Raw genomic sequence first — 10,087 nt, forward strand, 5'->3', positions numbered from 1 at the left:
CAAGAAAAGAAGAAAGAACACAAAATACCAACATCAAGAATGAAAGAGATGTCACTATAGATGAGACACTGAAAGAATGGTAAGGGAATAGCACAAACAACTCTATGACATAAATTTTACAACTTAAATGAAATGGACAAATTTCTTGAAAGATACAAATTACCAAACTCTCACAAGGAGAAAGGAAAAGCATAAATAGCCTAAATTATTAGGAAATTGAATTTGTAATGAAAGACCTTCCCACATTAGAACACTATAGGTGCTAAGGCTTTACTGAGTTCTACACAACACTTAAGAAATAACTCATACCAAATAAACTTTCACCAAGTAGAGGAGCAGGGAGTACTTTGCAACTAATTTTATGAGACCAGTATTACTTTTATATCAAAACCAGACAAAGACACCAGAAAGCACACTAATATCTCTCATGAACATGGATGCAAAAAGTCTTAAAAATATTAGCAAATCAAATTTTAATTTGATATGCAGAAAGGAGAAAATATTCACAACATTGTGCATTTTATCTCAGGAATGCAAGGTTGGTGGAACATTAAAAAATAATGATACTTATCATCCTACAAAACAACAGGAGGAAAAAACCATATGCTCATCTCAATCACTGCAGAAAATAGGACAAAATTAAATACCCATCCATGATAACAACTCTCAGAAAACTAGAAATAAAAGTGAACTTCTTCAACCTGATAAAGGCATCTGTAAAAAACTAGAGCTAACATCATACATAAAGACTAAATGCTTTCCCCTAAGAATTAGAACAAAGGAAGAATGTCCAACGCCTGTTCAAAACAGTATTCGAGTTAATAGTGTACTTAGGCAAGAAAAAGTAATAAAGTTGTGTGGGTTGCAAGACAAGAGCTATAAAGTCTTTATTCACAGATAAGATGATTGTGTGAAGAGAAAATCCTAAGAAATCTATACACATGCAAAAAGCCACTATAACAAACAAATGAAGCAGGTAAGAGTAAAGGATACAAAGTCAATAGAAAAGTCAATATGACCAGGGTCTTGAAGAGATTTTTGTATACCTATGTTCAGACAGCATTATTCACAATAGACAAGAGGTGAATGCAACCCCAAGTGTCCACTGTTGGGTGAATGCATAAACAAAATGTGGTCTGAGCATATAATGGAATATTATTCAGTTTTAGAAAGGAAGGAAATTCTGACATATGTTTATAGCATGGATGGACCTTGAGGACCATCATACTAAGTGAAATCAGCTAGTCACAAAGGATAGAACTGTGTGATTCCACTTTTTGAGGTACTAAGGGTAATCAAATTCACAGAGATAGAAAGTAGAATGGTGGCTTCCAGGGGATAAAGGTACAAGAAATGGGGAGGTATTTTTTTAATGCACATAAAGCTTCAGGTTTGCAAGATGAAAAGAACTATGGAGATGAATGGTGGTGATGGTTAACAACATTATGAATATATTTAATACCACTGAACTGTACACTTAAAAATTATTCAAATGGTAAATTTTATGGTTATGTGTATTTTTACCACAACAAAAACAAATTGAAAAAAAAATCAATACTAGATACAGCCCTGATCGGTGTGGCTCAGTTGGTTTGAGCATTATCCTGTAGCTAAAAAGTTCTGGGCTTGATTCCCAGTCAGAGCACATACCTAGACTGCGGGTTTGATCCCAATCTGGACATATGTGGAGGGCAACCAATCGATTACTTCTCTTGCATCTATGTTTCTCTTTCTACCTTCCTCCCCTTTCTGTCTTTCTAAAAAAGCAATGAAAAAATGTCTTCAGGTAATGATAAAAAAATCAATACTAGACACAAACAATTAGAAATTGAAATAAAAATATAATTCCACTTACAGTAGCATTTGAAACATGAACTACTTGGGGATAAACTTAACAAAATAAGTCCAGGTCTGTACATTAAGTTTTACAGTTCTTAGTAAGAACTACAAGGAGCAGGATGGTACTTGAACCATCTTCTAGCAACTTATACTCTTCACTGCTAGGCATATCCCTTCCTTTGCAATGTCTCACTCGTTTTATTCTCCCTACCAATCCTGTGGGTGTGTGTTTGGGACCAGGAGTAGGTAGACTTTGCTCCTCAGAGCCACCTGAGTTTCTGGGTTGTGTGCAGGTGAATCCAAGCCCATGGATCCAAACACCCTCTTCAACCACCCTGTGCCTGTCCTTCCCAATGTCAATTAAGGTCCCCAACCCACTCTTACCTACCTGTGGGGCAGGGCTGGCAGCCAAGGCTTCTGTCTGTGGAGTAGCCTAAAGGGCAGAAGACATGGCCTATGCACTGCAAGCTTGGATCCTGTCTGGGCAGGTACACTGAAGGAGAACAGGAAAAGACCAGGTGAGACGTGCAGGTAGATTGTGCCTAACATTTATCTGTACCTGGACACTGCTGAAGAGTTGGGAATCTCAGCTCAGGTGCTTAGTTACTTAGCCAAAGTGTGTAGATGCCCTAACCTCTGTCTCTCTGATTTCATCTGTAAAAGAAAATTTCTGGCAACATTGCCTCCAAGTGTCATGGTGAGAAGGAAATAATCTTTGTGATCCAGAGAGCTTGTGATTTAGAGAGGTTTCTCCCCTCTCTTCTGCTAAATCTTGGTGGCACCGTAAGCTATAGCTGTGACTAGAGCACAACTCTAAAGGATGGCAGGGTCCTGGGAAACAGAACCCTGCCTGACCAGTCCTGTCTACCCGGTATAGCACACAGTAGGTTCCTGGTGACATGTAGTGGTGCTGTGGTTGTTTGCTCCACAGCTCCATGGCCTTATTTATTGATTATGCTATTACAGTTGTCTCATTTTTTTCCTCCTCTTTATTCCCCTCTGCCCTGCAACCCTGCTCCCACCAGCATCCTCACCCTGTCTTAGCTCATGTCCATGGGTCATACATGTAAGTTCTTTGGCTTTCTCCATTTCCTCTACTATTCTTAACCTCTCTCCTGTCTATTTTGTACCTATTAATTGTGCTATGTATTCCCTGTAACCTTTCCCCCATTCTCCTCCTCCCCCCTCTCTGCTCGTAACCCTCCATGTGATGTCCATTTCTGTGATTCTGTTCCTGTTCTAGTTGTTTGCTTACTTTTTGTTTTTGGTTTTTCTTAGGTTCATTTGTTGATAGTTGTGAGTTGTTGTCATTTTACTGTTCATATTTTGACCTTCTTCTTTTTCTTAGATAAGTCCCTTTACCATTTCCTATACTAAGAGCTTGGTGATGATGAACTCCTTTAACTTGATCTTATCTGGGAAGCACTTTATCTGCTCTTCCAGTCTAAATGATAGCTTTGCTAGATAGAGTAATATTGGCTGTAGGTCCTTGCCTTTCATGACTTGGAATACTTCTTTCCAGCCTCCTCTTTTCTGCAAGGTTTCTTTTGAGAAATCAGCTGATAGTCTTATGGGAACTCCTTTGTAGGTTACTATCTCCTTTTCTCTTGCTGCTTTTAAGATTCTCTCCTTATCTTTAATCTTGGGTAATGTAATTATCACATGCCTTGGCATGTGCTTTTTTGGGTCCAACTTCTTTGGGACTCTGTGAGCTTGCTGGACTTCCTGAAAGTCTGTTTGCTTTGTCAGATTGGGGAAGTTTTCCTACACTTTTTAAAAGATTTTATTTATTTTATTTTAGACAGAAGGGAAGTGAGAAAGGGGGAGAGAAACATCAATGTGTGGTTTGCCTCTCATGCGCCCCCTACTGGGGACCTGGCCCACAACCCAGGCATGTGCCCTGACTGGGAATCTAACTGGTGACCCTGTGGCCAGCACTCAATTCACTGAGCCAGACCAGCCAGGACTATTTTTTAAAATAAGTTTTCAATTTCTTGCTCTTTCTCTTCTCCTTTTGGGACCCCTGTGATTCAGATGTTGGAATGTTTAAAGTTGTCCAGGAGGTTCCTAGGCCTGTCCTAATTTTTCTGAATTCTTATTTCTTCATTCTGTTGTAGTTGAATGTTTACTTCTTCCTTCTGCTCCAAATCATTAATTTGAGTCCCAGTTTCCTTCCCTTCATTGTTGGTTCTTTGTATATTTCTCTTTATTTTACTTTGCATAGCCTTCACTTCTTCCTCTATTTTGTGACCATACTCAACCATGTCTGTGAGCACCATGATTGCCAGTATTTTGAACCCTGCATCTGATAGGTTGGCTATCTCTTTATTATTTAGTTCTATTTTGAAGATTTGATCTGCTCTTTCATTTGGGCCATGTTTTTTTTGTCTTGATGAACCTGTTACATTATAAGAGGCAGAGCCTTATGTATTTGCCAGAGTGGTGCAACCCACATCACTCTGTTGTGGCACTGTATGTTGGGGAGGGGTCTGAGAAAGAACAATGGTGCTTGCTGTGCTCTCCGCCAGCTTTCAATCACTTCCCCTGCTTCCTGTAAGTAAATTGGGCCCTTCTGGTGCTGATTACTGGGTTGTGTGGGCTTGTGTATGTTCTAGGACCCTATGGGTCTCTCCAATAAACTCTCCTGTGAGGCTGGGAGTTTCTTTTGCTGCCATAATTCCCATGGGTTTTTATAGCCAAAAGTTTTGCAGCTTTGTTTCCCCATGTTGGAAACCCTGGGTTGCACAATCTGTCTCACTCCCCAGTTGTTCCTCCTGGTTTATTCACATGTAAATGTGGGACTGCCCCAGTCCTCCAGCTGCCACCTTGCCCCACAACCTCTCTGCCCCAGCTACCCATCTCCACCCCTCTTACTGGTCTGAATGAATGTTTCTTCTTTAACTCCTTGGTTGTCGGACTTCCATACAATTCGATTTTCTGGCAGTTCTGGTTGTTTTTTGTTTTTAAATTTGTTGTTGTCCTACTTTTGGTTGTGCAAGAAGGAAAATACCTATGCCTCCATCTTGGCCAGGAGTTCATCTGTGGCTTCCATCTTAACTGCATGTCAAGTGGGAACAGTGGCTCAGAACCTCCCAACATATCAGGTGCATCATTTCATATAATCACCATAGCAGCCCAGAGGTGGGTTACACTTGTTTCCAGGCTTAACCAGCTATGCAAGTCCCTGGGTGCTGGGTCAGAAGTTGGCAGAGGAATTTTGTTTTCACTTATGTCAGCAAGGATGAGGCTTGTTCCTAACCCTGAGAGATTTAGCCTCCTCTGAAGATTTCCTAATAAACTTTGTAACACCTCCACACAAGAATGATGGAGGAAAAGGTGTGGTCCCCTGTGGTCACCTGGAAGTATTTGCTTTCTGTGAGTCCTGGGAGCATTTTGCAGGGTCCAGTGGGGGCCTAGCTGCAGAGCTGTCCTGATACCCGGTGGCTGCAAATGCCAAAGGAAAGCTGAGCAATTGAGGGCAGGCCCTAGGTGCCAGGGAGGCTGCCCAGTCAGGGGACCACCTGAACCTAAATGGCAAGCAAAGATAGCTCAGAGGCCCTTCACACTTGTCCTGGGGAGCCCTCAGCCTATGCCCAACATTGGCCCTTCCAGGTCTTGCCCCTTCTCTTCCCAGGGTGCAAGGGTGTCTTCACTTACTAAAAGCCTGTGGGGCACTGTGAAGCAGTTCCAGCCACACAGTGCTGGCCTGGCAAGCAGGTAGTATGGCAAAGAACGGAACAGTGGGCCCCACTTCAGGGAGAGAGGGTGGTTGTCTCTACAGAGCACAAAAAGAGGAGGGTGGGGTGGGCATGAAAAATGTTCCCCTGTGGTCTCTAGAGAGGCTTCTGAGCTGGGCCTTCTTGTACAATGATGTCACTTCAGCAAAAGCCTATGGTTACTGACAAACTCATGACAAACTGTGATTACAAATGGGTCTTCACTGAAAACTGTGGTGTGCAGCAGTTGGTGCTGAGGATGATGGGATTTCTGGACACAGCCAACATGAGACATGGAAATATAAAAAGCATGAAAATTCTGTAACAGGGGCTGCAGGTTATTGCGCGTCCCACCCCAACCCCACTGACCACAGAAATCTGATCCTGTGAAGAAGCCTCATGACTCTGTGGTCACTCTCACCTCCTAGAATTTCAAGGCACTCAGAGTGCCCTGCCATCAGCATCATAGAACAGTAGGGCTGACATTTCATCTGGTCAGCCCTCTCATTTTACATGTGGGGAAAGAAGCTGGGACTCAAGGAGGGTTGCGAGACTGACCATGATGAGGCCTGGGGAAAACTGGTGTAGGCTGGGGCATGCATGGCAGGCTTGGGTCCATGCCCCACTTGCAGTTCCAGAGGTTCCTCTCTTTGTGCTTGCATCCACACCCCATACCCCCAGAAAACCCTGCTGGGCTAAAGACCCAAGGAGGACTGTGAGAGTTTTTACCTCAAAATGCTCAGCAAATCCTGATGGGGACTCCAAGAGGCTCCAGTGGGGAAGCCACTGGTCTTGGGGACAAACAGACCTGGTTCAGAATCCAGCTCTTCTACCCACTACCAGTTAGCAATATCTCTCCACCACAGTTTTATCCTGTTCTATTGGGACACAAGACCTGCCTCAAAGAATTTTGGACAATAAATGAAAAACATTTGATGTATGTGACTTATATATTAAATAAATAAGTATATATTTTTAAATGTTATATATAAGAATTACATTTTAAATACATATGTAAAAGATGTAGGAATATATATACCTTTTACCTGATACAGCCAACTATAAGTACTGGTTTTACGTGAAGCTCAGAGAGGCAGACAATTCACCAAGAAAACTAATAGCCACTAGAGCCTGCAGAACCACTGGGCTGCATGTGAATCCAGGGACACAGAAAAGATGCAAGTAAAAGGACGAGGGGACCAGAGAGGGAGTGTGAGTCCTGGGAACCCGGGCAGGGGAAGGCTCTGTGCAAAAGGTGGCCTCACTTGGGTGGTGGAGAGAATGGGGGCCTGAGGACAAGGGAAGCACAAAAAAAAAAAACACAAGAGGGAGGCCAGTGGTGCCCACTCCCTCCTACCCTTCCTTCAGGGTAATGCCCCAAAAGCGATGAAGGCCATTGACTGGGTTCATACCAGGACCCAATACTGATGACATGCTCTTGGCCAAATGATTGAACCTCTCTGAGCCCTAGTGGCCTTATATGAAAGCAAGTGTTACTTGTATGTGTGCAGGGTTGATGAGAGATCTAATAAGTAGAGGCCATGGGTCCCAGCACACAGCATGCACCCCAATGTCATGGCTGCTATTTCACCAATCTTGTTGTTGACTCACCTGCAATGAGGGCAGCCAGAAGAGGGGTGACGGTCACAAAGTGCCCAGGCTGCAGCATGCTGCAGCAGTGAACAGGAACGGCTGGGCCAGAGAATGTGATGAATACTTGTCCTGTCCAGGCGGGAGCTTGTAACCCATGCTGCTGTAACCAGACCCTAAGCAGCTGCTTGGACCACCCCCACCAACGTCCCCTGGGAAACAGAGACTCCCTGAAAGCATCAGGTGAAGACAGGTGGGACATGCCCTTTGTACAGCTCTCCTGCCCTCTCCTTCCAGGTGGCAGCAAGAAGAGCCAGATTTCCAGGCTCTAATGCCCTCGTCAGACTTACCAGATCTGTGATACTGGAATGTATTCTTCTTCTGTCTCAATTTCCATCCGTAAAATGGGAGAGTGACAAGGAATGCAGTAGGGCTAAGGAAACTCAAGGCACCCTCAGAGCAGTGCCTGTATTTGTTGAGCATTCATTGTTCCCTGGCAGTATACAAGGGGCAGATAAGTGTAAATGCTGACTCATGTTCCCAGGGCTTCTATTAAAGGCCATGGGATACCCTGACTGGTGTGGCTTAGTCAGTTGGGTGCTGTCCTGCAAACCAAAACATTGCAGTTTTAATTCCTGGTCAAGGCACATGCTTGGGTTGTGGGTTTGACCCCTGCTTAGGGAGTGTATGATGAGAGGCAACTGATCGATGTTACTCTCTCACAACAATGTTTCTCTCCCTCTCTTTCTCCCTCCCTTCCCCTCTCTCTAAAAATAAATGAATAAAACATTTTTAAAAATAAATAAATCTAAAGGAGGGGAATGTGGGTGGGAGGCTGTGAACCCTTGGTTCACAGCCTATACTCAATCCAGAGCCACACCAGCCAGGGCTAGGAAGAGTCTTTTATTTATAGCAGCATCAGGACTAATAAATGCGAAGGGCTTGAATGAGTTAGGAAAAAAAATCAACATTTTGTAACCAACCTGGTAAATGTCAGTTGCAGCAAGAATCATCTATGGAGGCTGAAGGATCAAGATAAATGCTTGGTCTCAAAGTAACCCCGCACAGGGCGGAGGGAATAAAGGGGGAATGGGTCAACTGTAATAGAATAATCAATAAAATATATTAAAATAAAGATAAATAAAGGCTATGGGACTAGCCACAGGAAGCTATCACAAACACAATTAATATAAACCAGTTAGCACCATGTGGCCCCACTATGAGCCAGGTTTCATTCACTTTTCTCAGGGGCCCTGCCAGTAAGTGGAACCTATATGGCTGCGGCAGGAACAGTGACTTGCTGGAGGCAGCCCACTCCAGAAACATGTGCTGCACAGTGACTTCCTTCTAAGGAGTGTAGTATGGAAAGGGAGAAAAGAGTAATTTTACAGTGGAGAAACCTGACAGCAAACAGTTTAAGCAGGTGATCAAGTTCAGTATAAAGGATGATAAATTTTGTTGGTAATATGTACTCTTGCAGTGATGATATGAAAATGACTTTATCCCTGTAGTTTTCCTCTCAAAACCCGTAACACCAGTCTATTCATGAGAAAAGCATCTGATAAATTCTATTAGGATGGCATTCTACAAGATACCTAACCAGTTTTCCTCAAAACTGTCAAGGTCATCAAAAACAAGTAGAGTCTGAGAAACTATAACAGCCAAGAAGAGCCTAAGGAGAAATGATGACTACCTGTAATTTGGGATCCTGGACCCCAGGACTGTAGATAAAAACTAAGGAAAAAACTAAGAAAATCTAGGGACTGTAGTCCTTATTAACAATTAATATTTGTTCATTAATTGTAACATATCATAAGAGGTTTGTAATAGGAGAAAACTCTGTAGAGTATGTGTGTCAGTGGTTACATGGGAATTCTCTGTACTATCTACTCAATTTTTCTGTGAATCTAAGACTGTCTTAAAAGTCTGAAATAGATACAGACGGACAGCAATGTATTGTAATGTCTTGAACCAGAAAAATACACAAATTTATACTGATAGTAAAGAAACAAATAAGGAAGAGTGTTTTTTAAAAATATTTCACTTATTTATTTTTAGAGAGAGGGGAAGGGAGGGAGAGATGGAGAGAAACATCAATATGTGGTTGTGTCCCACGTGCCCCTTCCTGGGGACCTGGCCTGCAACCCAGGCATGTGCCCTGACTGGGAATCGAACCAGCAACCCTTTGGTTCACAGCCTACACTCAATCCAGAGCCACACCAGCCAGGGCTAGGAAGAGTCTTTTATTTATAGCAGCATCAGGACTAATAAATGCGAAGGGCTTGAATGAGTTAGGAAAAAAAATCAACATTTTGTAACCAACCTGGTAAATGTCAGTTGCAGCAAGAATCATCTATGGAGGCTGAAGGATCAAGACAAATGCTTGGTCTCAAAGTAACCCCTCACAGGGTGCTCATTAGTTCTAAGAGGGAACATATATAGTCAAGAAAGTGAATAACACCTTGATCAGGTGATAAAGATTAATATCACCTTATAGTGGACAGATATCTTGTGCCTCCAGATGTAATATCCTGAGAAGAACACACTTCATTTATGTGGTTGTTTGAGGGAAGATGCATAACTTGAATCTAATTAGGAGGAAACACATGCCAATGTGGGAATTTGTATTTGAGGAAGATTTTTTGTAAGAGAATGCATTGCTTTGCTGAGCTCTCTTAGTCACAGGGCTGTTAAATAATCAAATGCAAACATGCAGTACTGTGATTTGAACTATTACATTTATAAATTAAAATGCTATGTCAACAAAGATTTATTTAACTATGAAGAGATTAGTAGTTTCCCTGGCAAGGACAAGAAAGAATGTGGAGGAGGAAACGCGTCTAGGGAGTGAGGACCTTAAGCTGAGCATGCCATTGTTCTGTTTGTGCTTTTTTTCCTTTAAAAAATTATGTATTTTTATTGATTGATTTTGGAGAGAGAGG

This window comes from Phyllostomus discolor, chromosome 2, assembly GCF_004126475.2.
Source record: "Phyllostomus discolor isolate MPI-MPIP mPhyDis1 chromosome 2, mPhyDis1.pri.v3, whole genome shotgun sequence".
NCBI lineage: Eukaryota > Metazoa > Chordata > Mammalia > Chiroptera > Phyllostomidae > Phyllostomus > Phyllostomus discolor.